The 12,700-nt window shown below is 49.6% G+C and overlaps 1 protein-coding gene across 1 annotated transcript in view; it reads right to left on the reverse strand.

Annotated features, from left to right (window-relative positions):
- wdr32 (WD repeat domain 32) overlaps positions 1–12,700 on the reverse strand; it is a 105,284-nt gene that overhangs the window by 35,789 nt on the left and 56,795 nt on the right.

Consider the following 12,700-nt stretch of genomic DNA (forward strand, 5'->3'; position numbering starts at 1 on the left):
ACACCTACCCCCACACACATCACCCACCCCACCCACAACATAAACCCCCCCCCCCCCCCGGCAGTGCCCCTTATTTCCCACATCATGCAGGAGGAGCTTTCACGGGCCTGAGGTCTCCTGCCATGATATCCATCTTGATTAAGCTCGTTACTCGCCGAGCAAAAAATTAACTTAACTAGGACTGTGGTAACAACATGGAATTTTGCGAAACTGCCATTTCGGCTGGCTGGGTCGAGCTTTGGGTAACGCGGAGTGTTGGTGGCTCATGACTGGGCATTGTTGCACAAGTTGATGGACAGGATAGTGTCCGAGGATGAGATAGGGAAGGAGAGGATTTCAGATATCTATGGGCAATTGGTGGAGTGGGAGAAGGTTTCCCTGGGGGAGATGAAGAGGAAGTGGGACGAGCAGCTGGGTGGTGCATTTGAAGGGGAGGTGTGGAGTGATGCCTTACATAGGATAAACCCGACCTCTATGTGCGAGACTGAGACTGGTGCAGGTTAAAGTAGTGCCAGAGCACACATGACCAAGTCGTGATGAGTGGATTTTTTCCCGGATGCGATGGATAGATGCGAGTGGGCCGGCGAACCCCACACACCTGTTCGGGTCCTGTCCCAAGTTGAGGGAGTTCTGGGAATCATTTCTTGAGACAGTGTCAAGAGATTTCCGGGGCGAGGGTGGCTCCGAACTCGTAGGCGGCGGTATTTGGGGTGCCGAGTGAGCCAGGAGTGCAGGCGTAGAGAGAGACTGATGTATTGGCCTTTGCCTCCCTGATAGCCTGGAGGATTTTGCTAGGGTGGTGTGCTCCGGAGCCATCAAGGGCGATGGCATTGGGTGGGGGGGGGGGGGGCTGTCAGAATTTCTGCATCTGGAGAAAATCAAGTAACTAATAGGGGGGGGGGGGACAGAGGCTGTTTATCTCCTTCTTCAAGGATTGGTAGGCATCAGCAAATAGAGGGGAGGTTGTTTGTAAACAGAAAATGGGGAACACAATGTGGGATGGGGTGGGTTGTTTGTTTGTTATGAAAATTGTCTAATGTTGAGTGAGTGTTACGTATATTGCAAAATGGAAACTGTCCTGAATAAAGATTTTTTTTTAAAAACAAGGAATTTTGTTGACTTGGAAGACTTGTTGTCAAATACTCATTGCCATAATTTGTAGAAGGCTGAGCTGGCGCAGCTAATACGGTGTTGGATCTTCACATCAATTGTGCCCTTTGAGTGCTGGCTGCTGAAGTATGTGAAGTGTTCACATATTCCAGGGTCTGTCCAGTATATAGGGAGGTGGAACATTTGGCTGACCGGCTGAGAATTGGTCCAAGTTTCCTTCTGGCAACATTGAAGGACAGTCAGAGTCTCCTGCATGCACAATTGAAGCGATCCAGGGCGGAACAGTGGTTAGCACTGCTACCTCGTGGTGCCGAGGACCCGGGTTCGATCCCAGCCCCAGGTCACTATCTGTGTGGAGTTCTCTCATTCTCCCCGTATTTGCGTGGGTCTCACCCCCACAACCCAAAAGATGTGGAGGTGGATTGGCCACGATAAATTGCCCCTTAATTGAAATTTATTTTTAAAGAAAATGAAGAATTGAAGAGAGTGGTTAGCAAAGCTGTTGGCGAGTAGGCAAAAATACTGCGGTCATCTGCAAACTGCAGATGATTTCTGTCTATGCTGGTCAGTTTAGCTTTGGCATGGAAAGTATTACGGCGGTAGAAAGGACACTTGAGGACTCGTCTACTGAGGCAGTATGGGCCGAGGTTAGGAACAGTAGAGGAGAGGTCACCCTGTTGGGAGTTGTCTATAGACCTCCGAATAGTTCCAGAGATGTAGAGGAAAGGTTTGCAAAGATGATTCTTGACAGGAGCGAGAGTAACAGGGTAGTTGTTATGGGGGACTTTAACTTTCCAAATATTGACTGGAAATACTATAGTTCGAGTACTATAGATGGGTCAGTTTTTTGTGCAGTGTGTGCAGGAGGGTTTTCTGACACAGTATGTAGACAGGCCAACAAGGGGCGAGGCCACATGGATTTGGTACTGGGTAATGAACCCGGCCAGGTGTTAGATTTAGATGTAGGTGAGCACTTTGGTGATAGTGATCACAACTCGGTTATGTTTACTTTAGCAATGGGCAGGGATAGGTATATACCGCAAGGCAAGAATTATAGCTGGGGGAAAGGCAATTATGATGCTATTCGGCAAGATTTAGGATGTATAGGATGGGGAAGGAAACTGCAGGGGATGGGTACAATCGAAATGTGGAGCTTTTTCAAGGAACAGCTACTGCGTGTCCTTGATAAGTATGTACCTGTCAGGGAGGGAGGAAGTTGTCGAGCAAGGGAACCGTGGTTTACTAAGGAAGTTGAAGCACTTGTCAAGAGGAAGAAGAAGGCTTATGTTAGGATGAGACATGAAGGCTCAGTTAGGGCACTTGAGAGTTACAAGTTAGCCAGGAAGGACCTAAAGGGAGAGTTAAGAAGAGCGAGGAGAGGACACGAAAAGTCGTTGGCGGATAGGATCAAGGAAAACCCTAAGGCTTTCTATAGGTATATCAGGAACAAAAGAATGACTAGAGTAAGATTAGGGCCAATCAAGGATAGTAGTGGAAAGTTGTGTGTGGAATCAGAGGAGATAGGGGAAGCATTAAATGGATATTTTTCGTCAGTGTTTACACTGGAGAAAGACAATGTTGTCGAGGAGAACACTCAGGTTCAGTCGACCAGGCTTGTTGGAATTGAGGTTCAAAAGGAGGAGGTGTTAGCAATTTTGGAAAATGTCAAAATAGATAAGTCCCCTGGGCCAGATGGGATTTATCCTAGGATTCTCTGGGAAGCCAGGGAGGAGATTGCAGAGCCTTTGTCCTTGATCTTTATGTCGTCTTTGTCGACAGGAATAGTGCCGGAAGAATGGAGGATAGCAAATGTTGTCCCCTTGTTTAAGAAGGGGAGTAGAGACAACCCTGGTAATTATAGACCTGTGAGCCTTACTTCGGTTGTGGGTAAAATGTTGGAAAAGGTTATAAGAGATAGGGTTTATAATCATCTTGAAAAGAACAAGTTGATTAGCAATACTCAACACGGTTTTGTGAAGGGTAGGTCATGTCTCACAAACCTTATTGAGTTTTTTGAGAAGGTGACCAAACAGGTGGATCAGGGTAAAGCTGTTGATGTGGTGTATATGGATTTCAGTAAGGCGTTTGATAAGGTTCCCCACGGTAGGCTATTGCAGAAAATAAGGAAGTATGGAATTGAAGGTGATTTAGCGGTTTGGATCAGTAATTGGCTAGCTGAAAGAAGACAGAGGGAGGTTTTTGATGGCAAATGTTCATCCTGGAGTTCAGTTACTAGTGGTGTACCGCAAGGATCTGTTTTGGGGCCACTGCTGTTTGTCATTTTTATAAATGACCTGGAAGAAGGTCTAGAAGGATGGATGAGTAAATTTGCAGATGACATGAAGGTCGGTGGAGTTGTGGATAGTGCTGAAGGATGTTATAGGATACAGAGGGACATAGATAAGCTGCAGAGCTGGGCTGAGAGGTGGCAGATGGAGTTTAATGCGGAAAAGTGTGAGGTGGTTCACTTTGGAAGGAGTAACAGGAATGCAGAGTACTGGGCTAATGGCAAGATTCTTGGTAGTGTAGATGAACAGAGAGATCTCGGCATCCAGATACATAAATCCCTGAAAGTTGCCACCCAGGTTAATAGGGCTGTTAAGAAGGCATATGGTGTGCTAGCCTTTATAAGCAGGGGGATTGAGTTTCGGAATCACAAGGTCATGCTGCAGCTGTACATAACTCTGGTGCGGCCGCACCTGGAGTACTGCGTGCAGTTCTGGTCACCACATTATAGGAAGATGTGAAGCTTTGGAAAGGGTTCAGAGGAGATTTACTAGGTGTTGCCTGGTATGGAGGGAAGGTCTTACGAGGGAAAGGCTCAGGGAATTGAGGTTGTTTTCGTTAGAGAGGAGAAGGCTGAGAGGTGACTTAATAGAGACATATAAGATAGTCAGAGGGTTAGATAGGGTGGACAGTGAGAGTCTTTTTCCTCGGATGGTGATGACCAACACGAGGGGACATAGCTTTAAATTGAGGGGTGATAGATATAGGACAGATGTCAGAGGCAGTTTCTTTACTCAGAGAGTAGTAGGGGTGTGGAACGCCCTGCCTGCAATAGTAGTAGACTCGCCACTTTAAGGGCATTTAAGTGGTCACTGGATAGACATATGGATGAAAATGGAATAGTGTAGGTCAGATAGGCTTCAGATGGTTTCACAGGTCGGCGCAACATCGAAGGCCGAAGGGCCCGTTCTGCGCTGTAGTGTTCTATGTTCTGTGGAGGCAACAGAGGCTAAAGAGTTTTCCATTTAGATTGGTATCGCTATTAAATAGAGAGGGCAGTTGATCTTTGATTTAATGAGCACGCATTGTCAAGTACATTCGAAATATTAAACAAGATAGGGATATAGGAATCAGAAGCAGAGATCGGCAATTTAGCCCTTCGAGCCTGCTCTTTCAGTCAATCAGATCATGGCTGATTTCTTCCTGGTCTCAAATCCACCTTCCCACCTGCTCCCCAGCACATCTTTCTGGACTTGTGGGTGGAAACCGGAGCACCCAGAGGAATCCCACATAGACACGGGGAGTACATCACTCGGTCCATCCCTTTCTGTGTGGCCGGGATATCGCCGCCCCGCGTGCTGACTACCGCCTCAGTCTTCCCGTTTGGTGTGGCCGGGACCTCGCCCGACCCCACGTGCTGGCCATCGCCTCAGTCCTTCCCGTTTGGTGTGGCCGGGACCTCGCCGCCCACACGTGCTGGCCATCGCCTCGGGTCCTTCCCGTTTGGTGTGGCCCGGGACCATCGCCGCCCCACGTGCTGGCCATCGCCTCGGTGTTTCCCGTTTGGTGTGGCCGGGACCCTCGCCGCCCCACGTGCTGGCCATCGCCTCGGTCCTTCCCGTTGGTGTGGCCGGGACCTCGTCCGCCCCGCACGCTGGCCATCGCCTCGGTGTTTCCCGTTTGGTGTGGCCGGGACCTCACCGCCCCGCGTGCTGGCCATCGCCCAAGTCCTTCCCGTTTGGTGTGGCCGGGATCTCACCGCCCCGCGTGCTGACTACCCCGCCTCGGTGTTCCCGTTTGGCGTGGCCGGGATCTCGCTGCCCCGCACGCTGGCCATCGCCTCAGTCCTTCCCGTTTGGTGTGGCCGGGATCTCACCGCCCCGCGTGCTGACTACCGCCTCGGTGTTTCCCGTTTGGCGTGGCCGGGATCTCGCCGCCCCGCACGCTGGCCATCGCCTCGGTCCTTCCCGTTGGTGTGGCCGGGATCTCGCTGCCCCGCACGCTGGCCATCGCCTCAGTCCTTCCCGTTTGGTGTGGCCGGAACCCCGCCGCCCCGCCACGCTGGCCATCGCCTCAGTCCTTCCCGTTTGGTGTGGCCGGGACCTCGCCGCCCCGCACGCTGGCCATCGCCTCGGTCCTTCCCGTTTGGTGTGGCCGGGATCTCGCCGCCCCGCACGCTGGCCATCGCCTCAGTCCTTCCCGTTTGGTGTGGCCGGGATCTCACCGTCCCACGTGTTGACCATCGCCTCGGTCGTTCTCGTGTCTTTTGCTGCCTTTGCCTTCTTTTCTGCCCCTGGAGCTGCTGCCGCATGGCATGTCCAGATGGTGTTGGAGGGGGCAGGGGTTTTTCTCCCAGTTTTAGCGGGCTATTTTGTTTATAGCGCCTAATTTCAAGTTTTCAGGAGGAAACGAACCTTTGTGTGTTCACTCAGCACATCCCCATCATGGAAAGTCTTAAAAAAACATTCAGGACAAGGCAACCCCACTTGATTGGCACCCCATCTACACGTAGCACAGTGGTTAGCACTGCTGCTTCACAGCGCCAGGGTCCCAGGTTCGATTCCCGGCTTGGGTCACCGTCTGTGCAGAGTCTCCACGTTCTCCTTGTGTCTGCGTGGGTTTCCTGCGGGCGCTCTGGTTTCCTCCCACAAGTCCCGAAAGACATGCTGTTAGGCAAATTGGACATTCTAAATTCCCCCTCTGTGTACCGGAACAGGCGCCAGAGTGTGGCGACAAGGGGATTTTCACAGTAACGTCATTGTAGTGTAAGCCTCCTTGTGACACTAAGAAAGATTATGATAAAGATCAATAGCAACAAGATGAACTGCTGCAACTCACCAAGGCTCCAAGGGCAGGAGATGTATGGAAACACCACCACTTTTAAGTTCCTCTCCAAACTACCATCCTGACTTGGACTATATCACTGTCCCCTTCACCTGAGGAAGGAGCAGTGCTCCGAAAGCTAGTGTTTGAAACAAACATGTTGGACTTCAACCTGGTGCTGTAAGACTTCTTACTGTAGCCAAGAAATGAAAGAAGCAAACTGTTGCATACTGGAGCACAAGATCAGGTCTTGCAAGATAGGGGCCTCCATTTGTGAGCACAATGCCCAATGCATATACTCATGGGAAACAATAATTGAGTTTCAGACATATGATTCACACACGATTGCAAGTAAGGTGAATAGTACGTATACTTTACTAACTGTGTATAAAAAGGTGACTCTGATGTAAATCTTCAGAGTCAGTCTTGGATTGCCTAAGGCTTCTCTGCTTCGGACATCAGAATAAAACTTTTGAAACCTGTTCCTGGGTCTCTTCTGGCAGTGACCGAATTGTCCCATAACAAAAATTGTTGGAATTGAATCGAACTTCCTTCCTAACAGCACGGTGGGTGTATCTACACCATATAGGCTGCAACAGTTCACAGTGGTGGTGATTTCAAAGGTAAATAGGAATGGGCAGTAAATGCCAGCCCAGTCCACCATACCCACATCCCATAAATAATTCCAAAACTAAAGCCTGGTGACGTTGGGTCAGATTTTGGTTATAAAATTGTGATCCACGACAAACATTTCTGCAGTGTTTGCGACTTTAAAAACTTCGGTTCAGAGTCACAGAGCAGGAGGCTGAGCTGCAGACACATCAGGGAGGCTGAGCTGCAGACACTGCAACACATCAGGGAGGCTGGGCTGCCGACACTGCAACACATCAGGGAGGCTGAGCTGCAGACACATCAGGGAGGGGGAGCTGCAGACACTGCAACACATCAGGGAGGGGGAGCTGCAGACACTGCAACACATCAGGGAGGGGGAGCTGCAGACACATCAGGGAGGGGGAGCTGCAGACACAGACACATCAGGGAGGCTGAGCTGCAGACACTGCAACACATCAGGGAGGGGGAGCTGCGGACACAGACACATCAGGGAGGCTGAGCTGCAGACACAGACACATCAGGGAGGCTGAGCTGCGGACACTGCGACACATCAGGGAGGCTGCGGACACTGCAACACATCAGGGAGGCTGAGCTGCAGACACAGACACATCAGGGAGGCTGAGCTGCGGACACTGCGACACATCAGGGAGGCTGCGGACACTGCAACACATCAGGGAGGCTGAGCTGCGGACACTGAGACACATCAGGGAGGGGGAGCTGCGGACACTGAGACACATCAGGGAGGCTGAGCTGCGGACACAGACACATCAGGGAGACTGAGCTGCGGACACTGAGACACATCAGGGAGGCTGAGCTGCGGACACAGACACATCAGGGAGGCTGCGGATACGGAGACACATCAGGGAGACTGAACTGCGGACACTGAGACACATCAGGGAGGCTGAGCTGCGGACACTGAGACACATCAGGGAGACTGAACTGCGGACACTGAGACACATCAGGGAGACTGAACTGCAGACACTGAGACACATCAGGGAGGGGGAGCTGCGGACACAGACACATCAGGGAGGCTGGGCTGCCGACACTGCAACACATCAGGGAGGCTGGGCTGCCGACACTGCAACACATCAGGGAGGCTGGGCTGCAGACACATCAGGGAGGCTGAGCTGCAGACACAGACACATCAGGGAGGCTGAGCTGCAGACACTGCAACACATCAGGGAGGCTGAGCTACGGACACTGAGACACATCAGGGAGGCTGAGGTGCCGACACTGCGGCACTTCAGGGAGGCCGAGAGAGATCTGGTCATTTGTTTCAGGAGGCAGTCACACCCCTTAGGATAGGGTGGTCTGATTTGGAAATGATCAAGGACAGGGGACGTGACTGCACCTGAGGCATGTAAGGGGGGACCCAGGGGGCAGATGACCCAGGGGGCAGATGACCCGGGGGATGCAGGGTTACAGAGTTGACTATGAAATGAAAATCGCTTGTCACGAATAGGCTTCAATGAAGTTACTGTGAAAAGCCCCTAGTCGCCACATTCCAGCGCCTGTCCGGGGAGGCTGGTACTAGTAATGGCTCCGTGGCACTGGGCATTATTTAAGAGGGGGAGGACGTAAGAATGTAGTGGTAGTAGAGGACAATATAGTGAGGGGGTTGGCACTGTCCACTGCAGCAAAGAGCAAGATTCCAGACAGCTGTGTTGCCTGCCCAGTGCCAGGGCCCAGGAAATCTACTCTGGGCTGGAGGAAATTGCAGTAGGAGGGGGAGGATCCAGTTGCCATGGCCCATTTAAGTAACAACATTGGTAGAATGAGGAATGAAGTACTGCACAACTGAACCTCCAAGGTTATTATCTCTGGATTATTACCTGAGCCACATGCAAAGTGGCATAAGGCACAATTATAGAGATGAATTTGTGGCTCAAAGACTGGTGTGGGAGAAGTGGTTTCGGTTCATGGGTACTGGCATCTGTACTCAGCAAAGTGGGGGCTGTACCACTGGGTCAGCCGACATCTGAACTGTGCTGGGACCAGTATTCTTGCAAACCGCATAACGAGGGAAGTAGAGAGGGCTTTAACGATACCCAGAATGTGACAAGGAATGTGTACAAACATACAAAAAACAGCAGCAACAAGGTGGGGGTAGAGATGGTTAAAAAGGCAGTATTAATCTCTTTTTACTTAGTTGCATGTTGTACTCGGCACAAAATAAATGAATTAACTGCACAAATTGTGGTTAATGGGTATGATCTCAGCCATAACAAAGATGTGGTTACAGGGAGATCAAAATGGGAAGTAAATATTCAGGGCTATGTGACTTTGCGGAAGGACAGGCAGGAATGAAAGGATGGCGGGGTAGCTTTATTAGTACAAGATGGATAAATGTGGTAACAAGAAATCATCTTGGATTGGAAGACGTAGAATCCATATGGTTGGAGCAAAGGGGTGAAGAAACTGGTGGCAGTAGTCTACAGGCCCCCTAACAGTAGCCATACCATCGAAAGGAGAATCAATCAGGAATAATGAGAGAATGTAAAAAAGACGGATATTTGGTGGCTTCTGCATGTGGATTGACAATAGGATGGGAAGTAAATATTGAGGGCTGTTCAGTTTTTTAGGAAGGACTGACAAAAAGGAAACGGTGATGGAGTTACATTGTTGATTAAAGAAAATATTGATACAATATTGAGGGAAGCCATTAGCACAGCCGATATGGAATCTGCCTTGGTGAAATTAAGAAACATCAAGGGGCAAAAAACATTCGTAGGGGTGGTATACAGACCATCAACTGCAGTGGTAATGTTGGGAATAGCATTAGACAGGAAATCAGAGCTGCATGTGATAAAGGAACATCTGAGATTATGGGTGACTTTAATCTGCATATAGATTGGGTGAGTCAAATTAGTCACAGTACAATAGAGGAGAAATTTCCAGAGTGTGTACGGGATGGTTTTCTGGATCAGTATGTTGAGGGCCAACAAGAGAACAGGCCATCTTGGACTGGGGGTTGTGCAATGAGAAATGATTAGTTGACAAACTAGTTGTGAAAGAACCTTGGGTAGATGTGCGGGGAACGTTTTTCACTCATAGATTATCATAGAATTTACACTGCAGAATTTACACTGCAGAAGGAGGTCATACAGCCCATTGAGTTTGCACCGGCCCTTGGAAAGAGCACCCTACTTAAGCCCCAGGCCTCCACCCTTTATCCCTGTAACCTAACCTTTTTGGACACTAAGGGCAATTTAGAATGGCCACCCACCTAACCTGCACATCTTTCGATTGCGGGAGGAAACCGGAGCACCTGGAGGAAACCCACACCCACGGGGAGGACGTGCAGACTCCACAGAGACAGTGACCCAAGCCGGGAATCAAACCTGGGACCCTGGATCTGTAAAGCAACTGTGCTAACCACTATGCTTACATGCTGCCCACTCAGAGGGTGGTGGGTGCCTGGAATGCGTTGCCAGTGGAGGTGGTGGAGGTGAGCACAATAGCAACGTTTAAGACTCGTGAACGGGCAGGGAATGGAGAGATGCAGATTGTTTGGGCAATAAGTAGTAGGTCTAAATAAGGAATCTGGATTGGCGCAGGCTTAGTGGGCCAAAAGATCTGTTCCTGTGCTGTAATGTTACTTATTCTTTGTTCTATGAGTGACCACAATATGGTACAATTCTTTATCAAGGTGGATAGTGAGGTAGTTGATTCTGAGACGAGGGTCCTGAATCTAAACAAAGAATACTATGGTGGTATGAGGCATGAGCTGGCAACGACGGACTGGGAAACATTACTGAAAGTGGACAGGCAATGGCAGGCATTCAAGGAACGGATCAAAACTTGTTTATTCCTATTTGGCTCAAGAGTGGAAAGGAAACTGGTCAAACCATGTACTAGATTCAAAGAGGCGGCAAACAAAGAAGAGGCAATAGACCTGACTGAGGATTGGGAGCAGTTTAAAATTCAGCAAAGGCAGACCATGAGATTGATTAAGAGGGGAAAATACAATTTGAAAGTAAACTAGTGGGGAACATAAAAACTGACTGTAAAAGTTTCTATAGTATGTAAAGAGAAAAAGATTAATAAAATCAAATGTAGGCCCCTTACAGTCAGAAACGGGGGAATTCATAACAGGGAACAAAGAAATGGCTGAGGAACCACTCTTATTTTTGGAGGATACATGTCTACTTTGTACATTTAGGATCTCTCTTCTTAATGCTTCCCACTGGTTTTCCACAGATTTATCCTCTAGCTGTGCTGGCCAGTCCACCTCAGCCAAGGCCCTTCTCATTCCTGCAAAATTTGCCTTCTCTCAGTTCAAAATTTTTACTCCTGCGTTATCTGTCCTTTTGCATGGTAATACTGAATCTAACTGAATTGTGATCCCCATTTAACTGAATTGTGATGGAGAGATAGTGCAGCTGGGTGGGATTCAAAACCTTGAGGCACTGGGACCGATTCTGGTGAAGGTGGGACCAATGTCCTTGTGGGAACTATCCCCAATTTGGTCGGCAACTGTCACTTCACCTACATGCCCTTCTTCGTTTCCCAAGACTAGGTCTCAAATTGCATCTCCTCTCGTTGGGTTTGTCGCTAATTGGTTGAAACGATTTTCCTGGACACACTGCATTAATTGTTCTCCCCCAATGCCCCTTATATTGTTTAAATCCCAATTAGTTGATATTAGGATAGTTGAAGTCTCCTACTATTATTGCCCTCTTGTCTCATAGGCAGAAATCTGCCTACGAATTTATCTTCTGTCTCCCTTTCACTATTTGGGGGTCTGTAGTAAATTCCCGGTAGTCTGACTGCCGTTTTTTAAAAATTTCTTAAGCTCAACCCATAAAGCCTCATTTGTTGACCCGTTTAGTATATCATCCCTTCCCACAAGTATGGCAGCATGGCATCACAGTGGTTAGTACAGTTGCTTCACAGCTCCAGGGTCCCAGATTCGATACCCGGTTTGGGTCACTGTCTGTGCGGAGTCTGCACGTTCTCCCCGTGTCTGCGTGGGTTTCCTCCAGGTGCTCCGGTTTCCTCCCACAGTCCACAGTGCAGGTTAGGTGGATTGGCCACGCTAAATTGCCCTTAGTGTCCAAAAAGATTAAGTGGGGTTACTGGGTAACGGGGATAGGGTGGAGGTGTGGCCTTAAGCGAGGTGCTCTTTCCAAGGGCTGGTGCAGACTTGATAGGCCAAATGGCCTCCTTCTGCACTGTAAATTCTATGATTCCGAACCATTACTGCTACTCTCCCTCCTTTTTTATCTCCCCCTCTATCCTGCCTGAAATCTCTGTATCCAGGGATATTGAGCTGTCCCCTGACCGTAAAGATCCACGGTAAGCCCCTGCACAACGTGGACCATGTTCCGTAGCCGCCTCTTGGCATGAACAGACATCGACTATGAAATCCAACATCACCACAATGTGCCAGCACAGCCTCTGGACTCTTGAGGAACAGTGTTCAAATCCAGCACCAAGCTCATGGTCTACAGACCAGCCATGGTCCCCGCCCTCCTGTATGCTTTGGAAACATGGGCAATGTACAGCAGACACCTCACTAACATTGCCTCTACAAAATTCTACAAATTCACTGGCAGGATAGGCAGACCAACGTGAGCATCCCCTCCCAGGCCATATCCCCAGTATCGAGGCACTGCGATGGGCGGGCCACATTGTCTGCAAGACCAACACAAAACTCCCCAAACGGCAAAGGCAAGCTATCACTGGAAGGGCAGAGGAAACGTTACAAGGACACTCTAAAAGCCTCCCTAAATAAACTAAACATCGCCTCCCACACGTGGGAATTGCTTGCCCGAGTACGCACAAACTGGAGAAGCAGCATCATGGAAGCACCATCCACCTTGAGCGTCACAGAATGGAGCACATGGAGGCCAAAGGGGAGAATGTGCAAACTCCACACGGACAGTGACCCGGGGCCGGGATTGTACCCGGGTCCTCTGCGCTGTGA

Source organism: Scyliorhinus canicula, chromosome 3 (assembly GCF_902713615.1).
Source record: "Scyliorhinus canicula chromosome 3, sScyCan1.1, whole genome shotgun sequence".
NCBI classification, from domain to species: domain Eukaryota; kingdom Metazoa; phylum Chordata; class Chondrichthyes; order Carcharhiniformes; family Scyliorhinidae; genus Scyliorhinus; species Scyliorhinus canicula.